General features: G+C 40.7%; 1 protein-coding gene and 1 long non-coding RNA gene across 3 annotated transcripts in view; one reads left to right on the top strand and one right to left on the bottom strand.

Annotated features, from left to right (window-relative positions):
- The window catches only part of LOC129012722 (uncharacterized), a 53,382-nt gene extending 46,740 nt beyond the window's left edge, over window positions 1–6,642 (bottom strand). Inside the window, exon 1 of the long non-coding RNA XR_008493699.2 lies at window positions 6,517–6,642. This is a non-coding gene — a long non-coding RNA (uncharacterized LOC129012722). The remainder of the gene's footprint in view (window positions 1–6,516) is intronic.
- Window positions 1–19,091, top strand: part of FRMD6 (FERM domain containing 6) — a 240,754-nt gene that overhangs the window by 104,160 nt on the left and 117,503 nt on the right. The window lies entirely within an intron of this gene.

Consider the following 19,091-nt stretch of genomic DNA (forward strand, 5'->3'; position numbering starts at 1 on the left):
ACTTTCTTCTTAGATTTTAGCATTCACCTTTTCCGAAGAATGTGAATAAGTGGAAGCAAAGACAAATAAATCCTAATTTCAAAATATATCTAGAATTTTCAGCTCCCCTCCCACAGCTTTTAAAATAAAAAGCTTACTTGCTAGATTACTAAATTGTACCTGTGACAACAGGCAAATGAATGTCAGCAGAGCAAACTGTGTCAGTACCAGCAGACAGTTGGCTGCTGCACGTATATTCCTGTGTCTCTGGACGGTCTTGCTTCACATCCTCTGCCCTCAGCCTTGTGAGACTGTAGTGAGCACATGACTGTGCCAGACAGGGGTGAACTTGTGCTTTCTAATGACAAATCCAGCTGTTTTGATTCTGTTTTCTCTGCTGGAGTTCGTGGGCTTCATTCCCAAAGAGAATAATCTAGGTAAACCCTGACTCCCAATTCTGGATACCAGACTACTTTGATATAATAAGTACAAAATTGAAGATGGCAATTTGAAATATGTTATGTGTATATATATATACACACACATATATCTATATATACATACACACACACATATATATGTATATATATATGAACCACACCCCCAACTCTACAAAATTTTCATTTCTCCTTTCCAAGAATAGAATCCCCCTACTTTCTGAAGCAAAAGTAAGACCAGACGGCTTGGCATATACAGATATACTCAGAGGGACAGCAGAACAGGGTGTGTGAAATGGGAATGCCACGGTGAATTACTGATGGAACCTAGATGAACTCACGGCATTTCTTATACCCCCTCCAGAGATTTACTAAGAACAAGAAATGAGTATATGTTTTGTTTGTTTGTTTTTGAGATGAAGTTTTGCTCTGTCACCCTGACTGGAGTGCAGTGGTGCGACCTCGGCTCACTGCAACCTCCGCCTCCTGGGTTCAAGCGATTCTCCTGCCTCAGCCTCCTGAGTAACTGGGATTACAGGCGTGCGCCACCACGCCCAGCTAATTTTTGTATTTTATTTTTATTTTTATATATATATATATATATATTTATTTATTTATTATTATTTTTTTTGAGATGGAGTTTCACTCTTGTTGCCCAGGCTGGAGTGAATGGCGCAATCTCAGCTCACCGCAACCTTTGCCTCCCAGGTTCAAGTGATACTCCTGCCTCCCAAGTAGCTGGGATTAGAGGCATGTGCCACCATGCCCGGCTAATTTTATATTTTTTGGTAGAGACGGGATTTCTCCATGTTGGTCTGGCTGGTCTCAAACTCCTGACCTCAAGTGATCCACCCGCCTCGGCCTCCCAAAGTACTGAGATTACAGGTGTGAGCCACAACGCCTGGCTAATTTTTGTATTTTAGTAGAGATGGGGTTTCACTATGTTGGCGAGGCTGGTCTAGAACTCTTGACCTTAGGCGATCCACCTGCCTTGGCCTCCCAAAGTGCTGGGATTACAGGTGTGAGCCACCACACCCGGCCATGAGTACATGTGTTAACCCTTGTCCACCCCAGGGACCCAACTCCCCACTGTGCTTGGAAATGGGAAATAAAGCAGGAAGAGTCCCTGTTATTTACCAGTGGTAAGACTCTGGCCAGAATTGTTAAGCAAGAGCAAAATTGGCTGCTTTGGATATTCGTTCCTTCCTTTGGAGATAGTGCCTTCAGGAAAATTATCAGAACTTGTATAGAAGAGAAATAAAGAATGATGAGCTGTTGGGTTAACCCTGGATACTCAGCCTCAACAGAAGGGGTAGGGAGTCCTGGATTGTGCTAGACACCAAAAGAGGCAGCCTGTAGTTCTCATCCCCTTCTGTGCCAGGAGATCACGTGGACCAATGAGCCAAAACTCTTGGAATAGGTGGACTAAGTAGATGCTTAAGCAATGTGATTTGAGAGTGACCCATATTGCCAAAGCTGCATCAGTCTCCTAACTCTGAGTGCCTGGAATTCTGACTTTCAGAGTGCCACTTTTAGGCTAAGGCATTATTGCCAGAAGATCCCTTTGAACTCAAATCTGTAATATGGTGTATTTTGTTATTAGATCCCATTTTCTCAGATTATTCCACAAAACACTTTAGCATTTCCTTAACAGGGTCTGGGAAACAGGATACTCTGGAATCAAGGAACATGGGACTGGTAAACTTTGATTATGTTGGAAAGGTAGAGACCAAAATCTACTTCCAGGGTAGACAGGGATATGAAAGTATTGTTAACAGTGTGAAGGCTCATCTCTGGAGTGAGTGAAGTGTCAGAAAGAAAAAGAACATCTATAGAGGAGTACATAGGGTGAACCCTGACAGCATGAAATCCAGCCACATCTGCCAAATCAAAGATGGCAAGGCGAAGCCCTTCTGTTTCATGGAAAAGCCAATTAATGAGGATGAATTGAAGATAATATTGTAGATGAATTACATGCTGTAAAATATAATGTACTAGCTTTTCCATATGGCTATAGACTATGGTTCATTAAATTTTTCAGTAAACAACAGTTTGCCTTCCTTAGAGTCTCAGGCAATAATGAGTCTTCTCCATTCTGGTTTTATTTTAAAACTAAACTATTGTCAATAATTAATTAATGGTATTCTAATGTAAACAGAATATAAGTTTCACAGTCTTGAATTTATATTTCCTCTTCTTTAGGGTATGTAGGGTTTTATATATTTTGGTTTGTGCTTATGGAAAAATGTTTTACTTCTGCTGTTGAAATCATAGACACCCGCTGTTTTCTATAGTTATGAAATATTACAAGTCTTGTCACTTGCAGAACTAATGTTCCCACTGAGATGCCTCTCTAGCCTTTTTGATTAAAAAGCAGCAACAGCAAAAGACACAGCCTGGGACTGAGTGGCCTATTATTTTTGTGTCTCATTTGGTCACAGTAATTCTCAACCCAGGCTTCACATCAGAATGAACTATGCAGTTTTTTGGAATTGTGGAATTTCCAAGAGGAGAGCCTGGTGTGTGTGTGTGTGTGTGTGTGTATGTGGGTATGTGTGAAATTCCACAGGATATCTGATACGTAGCCAGAATCAAGCACCCTCACATTACTGATTTCAGGGAATATTGCACTGTGAACCGTGTAAGCCTGACGTTGGGAAGTGATTTACATTCTATTATAAGATGATACTTACTATCTAAGACCCTGTCAAATGATCAGATCAAAATATTTTGTGTTCATTGCTCTCTCTGCCTGATTGTTTCTCTGATACTTACATGAAAATTAGAAAAAGTGTACTCCTTCATAAGTTTACCCATGTGGCTGAGTGTCATCAATAATGACTTTGTGTAGCTTTATATATGGGAGGAAGTGTTTTGTATCCTGAGGGTGGTGGCCTGAGCTGTGGCTGAGTCTCAAGGCTCATGGTTAAGCAGTGACGCTTCTGTGGCCTGTGAATACCACTTGCAATGTGGACACATTGGTGGGTGAGAGTTACTCTGAGCAGGGCCCCACTGCCTGGTTCAAAAGTTCATGGGCCCAGAAAGGGCAATGATAGTGTAGAGACTCAAGAGAAAAGCTGTCTTTCATACAAAAGCATGCAGAGAAGCCATGCAATGACCAGCTCATCCAAGGCAGACAGCACCCCGCACGTATACGTGGGGTCCTCAGATCTGCTGCTCTGTTGTTGCAAGTTTATACATCACACAGATGCCTCCCCACTTAGGAAAAACTGCATCGCAATTAACTAACACATGTAAATATTCATTTTATAAATATGCAATTTTATAGGAGCCTGATTGCAATGTGTGAAAGAGGGCATTTGCTCATGAAGCAATGTTACCTATGATGTGCATATTCATTCACACATTTTTCATACCATATGATAAATACAGCAACAAACGTTATCTAATGTGTGCCGCAGAATACACTAGGTGATATGGGAGCTGGGAGATCATCACACATGCATTCTACCATAGAGAGCTTATCTTATGTTTAAACAAATGAAATATATGCATACATAACCAGAATTCAGGGCAGAATGTGGCACATGCCACACAGTACAATGGAAGTACTTTGCTATTTCAGCATAAGGAGATTGACCCTAGCTAAAGGCAATTAGGAGAAGCTCCCTGGAGGAGACAGCATTTGTCCTTCATTTTGAAGGCTATATAGGATTTGGACAATGCAGAGTTTAGGGGAGGGACCAGATATGGAGGCTTTCCACACAAAAGGAACAGGAGTGAGCAGAGGGCTAAGATGGGGGACCTAGAGCTTACAGCACGTTTGGCTGGAATGCAGAATGTGTAACGAGGAAAGGCAGCTCTGCCACCCTGTAGAAGGCCATCCTGGTCAGTGACTCAACCTCTCTGTGCCCCAGTTTTTCATCTGTAAATGGGGATAATGGTGCCTACTTGATAGGGCTGTGTGATGAATGAATGAGCTAATATATATAAACTACTTAAAACATTCCTTGGTGCATAGTAAGTGTTCTATAAACGTTCAATCCAAGTTATTAAAGAAGGGGGTAAAGAAATTCCAAGACCAGATGATCTTTAAGATGGTTCCAATTCCAAGGTCTAGCACTCAGGGCCACTGAGAGTTCTGACTGGTCTCTGAGGGTGGAGTGCAGCGCCCAAGGCTGCCGTGCCATTAAACCTGATGATAGTTTGGAGAACAGTGTGGGAAGAGACTGAGGCCTGGAAACAAGGATGATTCAAAACAGATGCAGACGGCTGCCCCCCAACCATCAATTTTTGCTGTTAATATGAATATGGAATTTGAAGAAAAGGGCAAGAAGCCATTTTATGCTATTCCCTGATTTCTCCCCAGTGGAAAATTCCCTATTTTGAATGCTTTCAACTCTCTTTTGTGTTTTCATTGACAATGAAATTATTTAAAAAGAATGAGAGAAAAACAGCTTTGCTCTAGAGAAGAGAAAACATAAAAGAAAAATAATCTCTCCCCTTGCCCCCCAAAAAACCAAACCAGAAATTAACATTATAATCTATAGTCACAGACACAGAAAGTGGTCCCAAGAGCCAAACCTCCTCCATTCCCTTCCTGCAGAAGCACCCCAAGTGTGATTGAGAATAAATGAGGGGAGTTGTCAGCGTATGGGGTAAATATCAGTCTGGCTGCTTATTGTTGCATGTCATTGCCTTTCTTCTTTTTGAAATAATTTTAACTTTTATTTTAGATTCATGGGGTACATGTACAAGTTTGTTAAGTGGGTATATTGTGTGATGCTAAGGTTTAAGATATGAATGATCTCATCACCCAGGTAGTGAGCATAGTACCCAATAGGTAATTTTCAGCCCTCGTCTCCTTCCCTCTCCCCCCATTCCTGTGGCCTCCGGGGTCTACTGCTGCCATCTTTATGTCCATGAGTACCCAGTGTTTGGCTCCCACTTATTAGTAAGAACATGTGGTATTTGGTTTTCTATCTCTGGGTTACTTCACTTAGGTTGCATCCATGTTTCTCAAAGAACATTATTTCATTATTCTTATGGCTGTGTAGTATTCCATGGTGTATATATAACACATTTTCTTTATCCAATCCACTGCTGATGGGCACCTAGGTTAATTCTGTCTTTTCTATTGTGAATAGTGCTGCACTGAACATACAAGTGCATGTGTCTTTTTGGTAAAATGATTTATTTTCTTTTGGATAAATACCCAGTAATGGTATTCCTGGGTCAAATGTAGCTCTGTTTTAAGTTCTTTAAGAAATCTCCAAACTGCTTTCTGCAGTGGCTGGACTAATAATTTACATTCCCACCAGCAGTGTATAAGCATTCACTTTTCTCAGCAGCCTTGCCAGTATCTGTCTTTTTTTTTTTTTTTTTTTTTTTTTTTTTAGTAATAGCCATTCTGACTGGTGTGAGGTGGTATTTCATTGTGGTTTTGATTTGCATTTCTCTGATTATTATGATGTTGAGCATTTTTTCTATGTTTGTTGGCTGCTTATATGTCATCTGATCTTCAACAAAGTTGACAAAAATAAGCAATGGGAAAAGGACTTCTTATTCAATAAATGGTGCTTGGATAGCTAGCTATCCATATGCAGAAGAATGAAACTGAACCCCTCCCTTTCACCATATACAAAAATTAACTCAAGATAGATTAAAGATTTAAACGTAAGGCCACAAAGTATAAGAATTCCAGAAGAAAACTTAGGAAACACCATTCTGGGCATTGGCCTTGGGAAAGAATTTATGACTAAGTTCTCAAAAGCAATTGCGACAAAAACAAAAATTGGCAAATAGGACCTAATTAAACTGAAGAACTTCTGCACAACAAAAAAAAAACAACAGAGTAAACAGACAACCTACGAAATGGGAGAAAATATTTGCAAGCTATATATCCAGCAAAGGTCTAATATCTAGAATTCATAAGAAACCTAAACAATTGAACAAGCAAAAAGCAATTAACTTCATTAAAAAGTGGGCAAAAGACACAAACAGACTTCTTATTGCCTTTCTAAGGCAGGCACAGGTTTCCTTAGTTGTTCTGGCTCTTTTTTCTTCAAGCTTTGTAGCCAGGTTCTGAATGAATACCACCTCCCAGGTAAAATTCCTTGTTAAATGCTGAAACACATACCTTTGAGACCCTCTCACTTCTCTGTGCATGGTTCTTTTTGCATCTAGTGTGGCCTCTGAGTGTACCCATGGAGGCTCCTGGGTCCTCAGAGTCTGGACGGGGAGCCAGGAGTCCTGGCCTCTATTTCAGCTCCCGATGGCCAACCTGGGCTTCAACCACAGCAGACTCCTGACTACTCCCACCCAAAAAGAGTTGTTGGAAGACTTGAAATCACAGATCTGAGAACTCCTGCACTTTGTAAATTCAAGATGACATTGTTACTGTTCTAATTTTTTTAAAATTACAGCACTCTCACTTTTTCTCCAAAAAAGGTATAAACAAGAAGATAGTTTGACTTGTTTACCTAAAGCTCTCCTTTGAGTTGCCAAGGGGAGTTAGTTACTTGAACACAGACACAGAAATACAGTTGATAGCAAAATAAGATATGCTAAGCTCAGGAGCTTAATTTTTTTTTCCTTCATTGAGTAACATTTCAGAAAAGCACCAGTAATTGGAACATAATTTATTTCTCAACAGGAATTCAGAATACTCCCTTGCAGTTGATTTTGGAAATCCATGTGACCCTAGCAGAATGCTACAACCAAGGCGAGAAAGGCTAGAAACAGACGTAGAATCACAATTACCAAAGGGAGAAGAGTTCACTGTGAATATTTAACACACACTGGCGTTTGGCCACCAAACTCTGGTTCTTCCTTCAAAGTTCCTGACATACCCATTTATAAAGGAGGTTAATAATCCCTTTGTACCTACACCCCCACAGTTACAGCTAAATAACAATTTTCATGATAAGCCTTTATTTTTCTGCAACTTAGAATTTAAGGCAGCAATTTCATCTACGATGTTTAAGCCCAGAATTTATTTTTGGCCTTTTCAAAAGAAAGTTGTACCCATTTAACTTCGCCTGCAATATAAGAGAAAAATGTTTTTAAAAGTACAGATTTTAATTAACTAGGCAATTTGCCTTTCTCTGAACCATCAAACCCTGGCCATTGCCAAAGGCAGGAAGCCAGACTAAGCAGAACCATGGTTAGATACAGGGAGGCAATGTCAAGGGCTTGCAGCAAGCAGCAGTTGCCAATAGCCTGGGTTAGTAATATGCATATTATTTTAATATCCTATTAGCATTTGGCTTTGAAATGAAAATTGGATGATTAAAGACAAAGATAAAGATATTTGGGCAGCAATTTTTAGAACATAGAGGTAAGATGTGTTTTTCACCACTTGCTTTAAGAAGCACCCTGATGCCCAGATGTTGACCTTTAAGCTACCTCTCCTAGCTCTGGGGTTTCCTGGCATTTCATGGGCAGACCTGTCCTCCAGCATCCCCTATGCTTTGGGTAGAGCTGAGCTTCAGCTTTTGAAGCCTCTGGTCAGGGTTGGATGAATGGCAAGCAAACACTGCCACAAGAGAAAACCTGCTGGCTGGCAGCCCCTAGGTCAAAGCTTGTTTTAGTTTCCCAAGACCACCTTTCTATGAGACCTCAGAGAAGGGTTTTACTGCCCCAGGGGTTTAGGGTGTGATCTTCAGGAAAAAAGGCTCTTGCAATTTCAAGTCTGGGTAACTTATCTTTCTTTGCCTACCTGGTGAGAGGATACCTTTGCAGGAAATGCTGTCACATCAACCCTCCATTGCCATTTCTCTTTGCCTGTCCAAGGGTTACCTTGGAATTAGCGGTGAAACTTCCAGGTTCAGTCATATGCTAAAGGACTCATGAATGCATTTTGTTTGGAGCTTTACAAATCTCTAGAAATTTAGTAAATGGCTCAAGAACTCCCTCTAAGCTCAAGTTGTTTAAATTTTATTTTTCTTTTTATCATTTATGCACAAGTAAAACCATGAAGTAGTGACTTCGACTGGATAAAAGGCTTAAGACCCTGAGGATATTGCGAAGCCATTATCCATGAAAGGAAGAAGGCAAGGTCCTGTGTCTATCAACATGCAGACAAATGTCCCTGACTGCCTAGGCTTGGTAACATTGAGCAATTATTTTTGTCCTTATCATAATTTAGTCATTTAATTTATTTATCATTTTCTTGGCAGTTAATAGCCTCTGATTTGAATTTTTATTTTTTACTTGTACCACAATTGCTCTGCCTCCCTGATTAGATTGTAAGCACCAGTAGATAAGTCATCTTAGCCTTCTTGGCAAGCCTTATAATACCAAAATTAACTTCCTAAATGAAGAGCTGGGTATCCAGCCACCCAAAAGTATTTTCCCCAACATTCCGTTAGCCTCACTGGTACACGTTCTTTTAAATGGAAATTCTCAAAGGGAGAGTTGATCCCTACTAATCACTCTTTAATGTGAATTAATTCAGTCAGATAATCAGATGCTCCAAGAAATAGAATTAAAGAAAATAGAAGTAATTTTTGAACTTATGGAACTCTGGGAGAGGGTGGCCAGCTTACTAGGAAAGGACTTTGGGGTAATCAGGAGTATATGTCCGTGTATATGTGTGTGTAAATCCAGGAGAAGGAAGGGTTGGAAAGAGAATTCTCACAATTCTGTAACTTCGTGGCTAGAAACAGATGTAGACTTATGTCTCTAAGGATGAATGGATGATTTGGAGCAAGAAAGGACCAGTCACTTGCTTTTGTATGGCACACAGACTAAAGGTAGTTTTCACATTTCTAAATGATTAGAAAATAATCAAAAGAAGAAGACTATTTTATGACACGTGAAAATTATATGAGAATCACATTTCAGGGTCTATAAATAAAATTTTGTTGAAACACGGCCATGCTGATTCATTTATGGATTGTCTATGGCTGCTTTTGTGCTATGATGGCAGAGCTAAGTAGTTTCGACAGAGACCGTATGGCCCACAAAGCCTAAAATATTTACTACCTGCCCCTTTACAAGAAAAGCCTGTCAACTACTGATTTAGAGCAAAGTGTTTGTTTCTTTTTCACTTTCATACATTTGGGTGAACAGTTTTTTAACACATATAAAATATTTCTTCCCTTTCATAAAATATTAGAATATACAGAGATAATTACAGAGATGTTTATCCCAATATTATTAACATTCAAAGAAACAAAACTTCATGCTAGCCATGTGGTACTGGTGAAATTATGGTATAGCTATACAATCGATTGCTGTGGAATAATTTATTGGTGCTATGGTCTAAATATTTGCATCGCCTCAAAATTCATGTGTTGAAATCCTAACTCCCAAGGTATTAGGAGATGGGGTTTTTAGGAAGTGATTAAGTCATGAGGGCTGAGCCCTCATGAATGAGATTAGTGCCCTTATGAAAGAGACTCCAGAGAACCGGCTAGCTCTTCCACCACATGTGGATACAGCAAGAAGCTACCATCTATGAACCAGAACTCCAGCCCTCACCAGACACTGAATATGCCAGCACCTTGATATTGGACTTCCCAGCGCCCAGAACTATAGGAAAAAAATCTCTATGGTTTATAAGCCACATAGTTTATGATACTTTGTTACAACTGCCTGAATGGACTAAGACAAGTGGCATAAAAACTATGTTTCCAGTTTTAACTCTTTATACGACATGAACCCATAAAAAATGTTTCCATCAAAAATATCATCAAAAAGCCATACCAACTTTCAGATATGTTGTATCTGAGTGGTGGATTGCAAGTGATTTTTTTTCTTCTTTTTGCTTCTCTGTATTTCTTAAATGGTTTTCAGTGAACAGATATTACTTTTATAAAAAGGAAAAATACATAATGAAAAACTTTCCTTTGATACTAGAGATGGTTAGAAAAAAATAGAACAAAATTATAATATGTTAGATGTTTTTTCATCCTTCCCTAACGTAAAAATGTTCTCCTGGGAGACAGTGGAGCAAGGGCCTTGGTATCAAACTGCTCACTGGGGTTGAGAAACCAAGACTGCCAGTCACTAGTTACGTAATCTGGACTGAAGTGCTTACTATCTCTGAACCTCAGTTTTCCAAGTTCTCAAATAAGGAAAATAACATCCTCTTAGGGCTTCTTCAAGCATTAAATAAAATCATACATAGAAAACAACTAACTTACATGGTGACAGGCACATAAGCACTAAAAAAATGATTAATTTTCAACATATTTTATGTAGAATATTTGCCATAAGATGTCCTGCCTTCCATGGTAATTTCTCTTGTGACACACACACACACACAAAGTCCCTAAGATGAAATAAATGGAGTGAGGAGCAGAGGAAGGTGAGGGAGTGAGTATCAGAGCAGTGAAGAGACAGATGCCAACTATCCTGAGCATAATGGAAAATGGAGCAGTTCAGAAGAGCCACTGGCTTTGTCATTTGGTCAGGAAGCTTTCATTACTACTTGCAATAGTGAGAGACCGCTAGATTGCTGGGCGGGGGCAGAATGTCTGCATGTGTGTGATGGTGCAGGTCTGGGAGGAAAATTTTTCCAACAGTTCACAGTATAGTTCCACAGTTTTGAGCACCCATTGCATGAAAAGCACCAGAGATTCCAAGATGTGTAAGATACAGTACATTCCAGAGTGAGCTCTGGCCTTGTGGTGGGTTGGAAGGAATTGCTTTGGAGTGAGGCATTGAGCAATCATTTGGAATGCTACTTACTTGAACTGGAAACTGTGCTTTCCAGATTATTATCATTATTATTATTAGTGTGCTTTCAAGATTATTATTTGAAGGAATTCATAGCAAGAAGGAAGATTCTTACTAAAATACTATTAAAATTTTTCATGTTTTACGGAAATCATTGGATATAATTGGGCCAGAAATAAAAAGAATCACTAAAAAAATCTAATGATAAGTTGGGGGAATAGATGCTAAGAGCTTAAGAGAATGGGAAGAGGTGAAGAGAAAGTTCTATGGCCCATTGTATTTCTTCCACCAGATGCCAAGGAGCATCCCTTGGGTAGAACAACGTCAACTAGAAACTCTGAAGTGTGCCATATTCTTTTCATCCTCCTTGTCTATCTTCTTGTTCTACTTGAATGTCCCTCGTAAAAATGCTGAGAGAGAATATATACCTTAAAAGGCACTTCAAGGAGGTGTCATGCCCCCATCTGCAGAAATGGCACCCAGCAGATCAAGACTATACAGGATTAGCTTTCTATTGGATCTGGAAAATGACTCTTTCTATCATTGGAAATGGTATGTGCAAATGTTGCTAACAGGATGTGGGCTATACATTTTGAGACCTGTTGAAAGAGAAGGCAACTAGAGTCACAAAATATCACTTTATTCATCTGTAAAGGGAATTCAAGTAGTCATATCAGGCAGAGCTGCACCCCCAAGTCCCAGAACTTGTGTCCTTCCTACTGCTGAGGCTGGATACACTGAACCCACTCCACTTTATTACCCAGGCTCCATGCTGTTGTCTTCAGAGGGTCAGAGAAATTGGTGTCTTAATTGAAAATTGATAATGCAGCCAGAAGTATGATGGGTTAGTTTCCAGAGGCTAGAGAATGTGTGTTCTCTCCAGGGTAAGGTAAGGATTATCCTTTGCCATGCCCGTGCATCACAGTGAGATGCCAGGAAGTTCTAGGGGGGTGGGGGTAGTCAAGAATGTGACAACAAATCTTCAAGCAGTTGGTAGCATCTCCTTGGCCTTCTGGCATGGGGAAAGAATGATCCATTCCAAACAAATATACTCACACTCACCAACTCACACACAGCCAGTAATACACATGGACAAACATTCAGAAATACAGAGGCACAGCCATACGTACAACAAGCACATATATTAATGTATATACACAGTCACACATACAAATATACACATGCACACACATATAAGCACATATATGTGAGACACATGCACATCCTCACATACACATGCACATATGTACACCCCTGCTGGGCACTCTGCAGGCCTTTTCCAAGGAACAATCTCTAGTCCCCAGCCCTCTCCCATCATCTCTGTCCTAATGATGCTCTGACCCTGGGATAATACTTAGGTGACCCTGGCTCTCCTGGGCTCAGTCCATGAATTATTTCTATCCCAATAGCTCTAGGATTGAGTGTCTGAAATGAATGCTGAAAAGCAGGGAGGTTGCATGTATTAGTCGGGGTCCTCCAGAGAGACAGAGCCAATAGGATAAATATAGGGAGAGATATGAGAGGGAATTTATTAGGGGAATTGGCTCATGCAAATGGAGGCTGGGAAGACCGTGACACGCCATAAGCAAGCTGGAGACTCTGGGATGCTCAGGAATGCTGACCTAGCATGGCTCAGCCCAAGTCCTAAGGCCTCAGAACCAGGGAAGCCAAAGGTGTAATGCTCAGTCTGAGGCCAAAGGCCTGAGAACCTGAAGTGGGGAGGGGGCTGGCATAAGTTCTCCAGACCAAAGGCTGGCGAGCCTGGAACTGTTGTCCAAGGACAGGAGAGGGAGGGTGTATCCCGGTTCCAGCAGACAGGTCTGCACTTTCTTTTCTGTGTTTATTCTGTCCGGGTCCCCGGTAGATTGAATGATGCCCACCCACACTGAGGGTGGGTCTTCCCCCACTACTCCCCTGAGGCCCACATGCTAATCTCCTCCGGAAACACCCTCACAGACACAGCCAAAACAGTGCTTTACTGGGTTTCTACGTATTCCTTAATCCAGCCAAGTTGACACCTAACACTGGCCATCACGCCACTGTGGGGGACAGTGGGAGAATGGAAGAAAGGGGTGACTACCCTTTCTTTATCCATGCATGTGCAGGATCAGACGACTTCTTCCGTGTCTTCTGACTCGCACTATGAACCTATCAATATTTGGTACCTTAGGGTGGAAAGTGTATTATTGTGTATCCAGTTTAAAACTGAGGGGGCGAACAGGGCATGTTCATGAAGACCAAAGAAAGAATTGGCCCTGTCACTGAGGTGCCAGCTCTAATGTTGACTGACAAAGAAATGACCAGGTTCAAGTTTCACATTGTTTTCTCTCTCAAATTTACTTGACCATTTTTCATCATCCAATAATACATGATTGTCATGTGAGTAATATTTCCAAAATACAGGTAAAGCCAAGGTCTCCCTCCTTCCCCCATACCACTTGCTCCTCAGGGACGATGGCTGGCAGCAGGAAGTGGATGGTCTTCCAGTCTACATGTTTTGTTGGGCTTTTTGTCCTAACACAGATGGTGCTGCACTACATGAATCATCTTAAAACTTGCCATTTCCCCTACTTAATCGTATGTCTAAATGGGCTTTTTATTAAGTGACTTTAAAATGAAACAAGTCACTGGCCTTCCGGGTGGGGCCCCTTTCCCGGTTTCTGCCGAGTGCCACGCTGTGCTTGTGGTTGCGGTTCCGTCAGGAATCCCTGATTCTGGGTTCCTGCCTTTTCCCATCTCACAGTCACAGCACTTGCTTTGCAGTGTGTCTGGGCTCCTGCCTGTCTGCTGTGGCCACGTGAAGGAAGCGGAGTCGTCTTACTGTAATTATTTGAGGCTCTGGGCAGTTTTCTGTGCATCAGATCCAGTAACACAAAACAGAAGAAAACCATTATTCCCCAAACCCAGCTATTTACTCTCCCCCACACAGCTTTTTCTGGGAAAAGGAGACTGCAGTGATCTGGGAGAGGGAGCTGTGCAATGCCCAGCTAGGAGCCTACGAGCTGTGATCTGCAGAGTGTGCTCTGGGCACCCAGGACTGCCAACCTAGGCAAAGTGAAACAAAATATGAGAGGTTTGGCTTGGGCTCCTTTGTCAGAGAGAGTAGCCTGGTGATTAAAACAACACAGACATAATCAGACTTTTCCCTCAAATCCTGGTTCTGTGACCACTAGCTCTAAAATCTGAGGTCAAATCCTTATTGTTTGCACACCTATCCTTATCACCTGGAAAATGGCTGTAGTAGTAATTACAACTTTATAAGGTTTTGTGAAGCTTAAGTAAGAGAATGCATGGAAAGTCCTTAACACAATGCCTGGCCTGAAGTCATTCCCAAGGAAAGATGAAATCCTGAGTGACCTTCCACCTCCCCTTCCTTCTCTCAGGATTTTTCTTGGTGGTTCAACCCCTTGCATCTGCCCAGTCACTCTTTCCCTGTTCAGCCATGCTTTCAGTAGCTATGAACCTGTCTATTCCCCCTAGCCTGGATCTTCCCTAGTGTTCCCCAGGGATTTACCCTCATTCACCTTTTCCTCCAACCTCAGCAAAGCTTCCCCTCAACCCCCAGCCCAACTGAACTTTGCCTTCACTCCTTCATACACATTCGTCATTCATTCTTTCAATACACATGTACGTTAGTGCACAGGATAGGTGATGGGGAGGAAGAGACAGTCCCTGCTCCAAGGAAGCCCAGCCTATTTATTGGGAATCAGGGATCCATAAAATGGCTACTACAATGCAGGGTGACAAATAAATGCACTGGTGAGAAGGAATGTCCTACACGCTACAAGGAGGGCATGTGCACCAGCCTTGGGGGGGCGGCTTCTCTACTTTCTGGGAGATTTTTACAGCTCTATCTTCCAAACCTCCTATTAAATTTTTTATGTCATCAATTACATTTTTAATTGCAAGTATCCTTTCTTGTTCTCTGATTATTCTTTTTTCATAGTGGTTCTTAAAAGATGTGTAGGAATTAGAAATGTACATTTAAACCAGGACAGATTCTAACAACCTGAACAGGAAACCTAGTTATGAATATCCCAGTCTCTTGGGGTCAGGTTCTCTGTAAGATCCAAGAGACAATTGGCCAAGCTAATAAATGGAGTCATTCATTTCTTACTGGTTGCATCAATATTATTATTGTCTGTTATGTTCCAAGTTATGGTTTGGAGGGGTGAGGGGCATGGTCTGTACTTTCAAGAATTCACAGACAAGTAGAAGACAGCAACACATAAACAAACAATGACTATACCAAAGGGTGAACTCCACAGACATTGGTGCATGGATTGCTCAGGAAACGGTTGGGGAGAACACTAGGAAGGAGGGAGGGGGTCACAGAGGTGATGTTATTGCTGAGTCTTAAAGGATAAAAGCAAATTCACCAGGCAGAGAAGGGGCAGAGGAAGTGGCAAAGGAGGAGCAACATTCCTGGCAGAGAGAAAGGCATGTGTTCCATCAGAGAGAGATTAAAGAGCTTATAGCATGTTTGAGATGGGATGAGAAGTTCTGTGGCTGGAATTTAATGTTCACTGAGTAAGGGGAGATGGGGGAGAGCCGACTGGCAGGAGATGCGGCTCAAGAGAGGTTGGTTAGTCTGGATTGTGTAGGGCCTCACCTGTCATGTTAAGGATTAGGGTTTTGTGTTTGTGGTTCTTAAACACTTAACATGTACCCTTTTGAAAATGTGATGAAAATTATGGATCTTCTCATCTAAAATAGGCACATACACACAAAGTTTCAGGGCTTGAAGAATCTGAAGCCCATTCCTCTACTCTGCTCAGTCAGCAGAGAAACCTCTGAAAGTTTTTAAGCAGGAATGTCATGTTCAGATAGAGGATTGAGCTCTTCCACGTCTAGCTGTATGTGGCTGTAGAGGCATTTCTGGTGCGAGCATCACGTGCCTGCAGTCTGCCTCTAGTTTCATCTGCAGTTGTGGTGGACAGTTCTGTACAAGCGCTGACTTGTCTTTCAACTGGCAGTCCTACCTCTCTTGACCTAGGCACAGGCTCAGTCCCAGGGCAGCCCTCGACCTATGGACCCAGGGGTGGGGGAGTCAGTAAATAAACAGCGCAGCCTCCTTTCTCCAAGCCATCATTCCTCCAACCACTCCTATCTTCTAGAAAATTCTCAACTCTCTCATAAGCTGATAGCTCCCATCCTATTCTTTTTTTAATCCCTTTTTTTTTTTAAAAAAAAGCTGCAATCTTTGGTGACTCGCAAACAGAAAAAGAGATAAATGCTTGTATTTGGTTGGCCATCATTAGCTAAACATCTGTTTAATTTTTGTATCCTACTTAGAATAAAAAAGTTTAAAATATATTTTAAATAAAAACAAATATTAGAAACCAAAGGAAAAATTGAAGGGGTTAAAAATGGGAGAAGATTAGAACCAGGATCCCTAACATTCCTCCAACTGAGTTTAAAGGTTAAAGAATTTTAAAAATCACTTTTTATTGGTCAAGTCTAATGCCAGCTTCCTAGGGTTCCATCATAAAATTCTCTACATAAGTCAAAATATTCAGAGTATGTGGTATGGTCCTATTTTGTGTAGAAAAGGGAAATAATACTATAACTCTCAGTTTTGAAAAAGTATATTTTCCCCAGGTCTCAGGGTTAGAAATTGTTAAACATTCTGCAGGACTTGGAGAACAAAGCCTTCCAAGTTGACTCAGGTGTTTGTTTTTTCAGTGGTCAATTGATGGAAAAGAAAATTAGAAAAACAACTGATGGCTATGACTTTGACTTTTCTTTCAACCTATGGTTGTGGCATTGTGTAGACAGAGGCAGAGTTTCCAAATCCCCTGGCTTGCTTAAATACAGGCATAAGATAAATTGGATGTGGGTCTTGCAAGCAGGAGAATGTGCCAGAACAAATACAATTATTGAGAAGAAATCGAGTAATCTTTCTATTGCTTCTTGGCTCTGCGATACAGGAAAATCAGGCTTTGTGGTCTCCGAGCAGGATCTCCAGAGAGTGTCAAGCCAGGAATCTCTTTGGAGAGGGGAAAAATGGAGAAGGAGGCTAGGGAGGAGCAGAAAGGAAAACAATAATGGGAAATATAAGGAAATTTCTTAACTTAAATTTCCTTAAAAGTATTGTGGGGTCTTATTTTACCAGAACTTCCCATAGAAATTCAGAGTTCTTCCTAGTAGAAAGAATTCTGGCACTAAAGAGAGTGGCTGCATAAACATCATCTAATCAGTTTGAGGTAGGGATGCTCTTCCTTCCTCTATGGCTCTTGAACACATTGAAATAACCAGGGCTGCTTTAAAAAAGACTGATGCGTGGGTCCCACCTCTAGAGATTCTGATCTATTTAGTCTGGAGTGTAACCTGGGCATTAACATTTTGAAGATCTTCCTAAAGTACTGTTAAGATTGAGAATCACTGTTTTTTTCTCATTTCCTCTTAGACTTTACTGTGTCCACAAATCACCCAAGGATCTTACTAAGACACAGATTTGATTTCAGTAGGACTAGGGTAGGGCCCAAGAATCTGCATTTCTAACAAGCCTCCAAGTGATGCACATGCTGTTAGTCTGGGGCTTACACTTGGGTAAGCACAGGACTAGAGATCTCTAAGGTCCTTTTGAGCTATTAATGCTGTCATACTACCAACTTGCTGGATTTCATTCCTTTATAAGTCACTTTATCAAACAACTCTAAGCATTATGCTGTGAGTAGCTGATGGACTATTATGTAGCCATGAAACATTATGCTAATGAAGATTATATAGCGATAATGGGGGAATGCTTATGTCATGATGTAAAATGAAAAAAAAAACAGCGGCAGAAAAATTTTATATGATCACAAATATGTCAAACAAAAGCTGCATAGAGAAAACTGGGAATAATTATATCAAATGTTAATAATAATCTTGAGGTGCTCTTTTCCTTCTGTTTATTTTTGTAGTTTTCTAGTATTCCATAATGAACACCAATTATTTTCATAACAAAATATTTTCAAAAGAAATGCCTAAACATCTGCAAGTTGAAACAATATAGTGCATTTAATCCTTTCATATATCTAATTTTATGTTTATATCCATCCTTATTTTATATTAACAATAAATACAGGTAATTTAAATCTCTCCATTTAGTCAACTCTAGATGAGACTAGAGTAGCTAGTAATTCACAGAGCAAAGGATAAAACCAGCGTCATTGTCATAATTTGGTTCTTTCCATGAAAACACTCCATCTCTCTGTACAAAATATATAATCATTGCTTCTGTTGAATAACTCAGGGAATGCTGCAAATTGTAAATAGCAATGTGAGACAAGGGAAAGATGCCTAGGCCAACTATAAGAAGACCTGAATTCTAATTTTATCTTGCCAGGTAACCAGCTACATGACCTTGGGCCTAAATTGCTTACATTCACTGAGGCTTCATTTTTCACTTCTGTAAAATGGGTATTAGTAGAAATGCCTACTTCAAAGGTCATTATGAAGACGAAATGAGATAGCAGGCACTCACTAAGTGATGACTCAACCTCTGTAGGTCTTGATTTTGCTTATCATGGAATGAGAGGGTAGACTAGAAGACCTCTAAGGCACCTTCAAACTCTTACTCATAAAGTTGGAGAACTGTACTTTTGAAAGATCTGCACAAACAAGACTACTTGGAATTTCTCTGGATATTAAATAAACTCCTACCAGTTCTCAGCACTAGGCAGCAAGGACAAAAAGTCAGAGTCAAATAAATTCAGTATAACATGATAGATACATGCCATAATGGGGATAGATAAAAAGTGCTGTGAGAGTCCAAAAGTAGCTGTAGTTGAGCTAGTGATAATGTGGGGTTTGAAAGCAAAGGGGAGGAAAAGGAATTCAGGCAAAGGGACACACAGGTGCAATGGCTTGGAAGCATGAAAGAAAACCGTGGTGTGGCTGGAAAGTATATGGGAAGGAGAGTGGAGACGAAACCAGAATTGAGACAGTTTATGGAGGACCTTTTTGGCCAAAATGAGGAGTTTCTAATTTAATCTTTGAACCAGAGAGTAATATAATCATATTCATGATTTTAAAATGAAC

This window comes from Pongo pygmaeus, chromosome 15 (genome assembly GCF_028885625.2).
Source record: "Pongo pygmaeus isolate AG05252 chromosome 15, NHGRI_mPonPyg2-v2.0_pri, whole genome shotgun sequence".
NCBI lineage: Eukaryota > Metazoa > Chordata > Mammalia > Primates > Hominidae > Pongo > Pongo pygmaeus.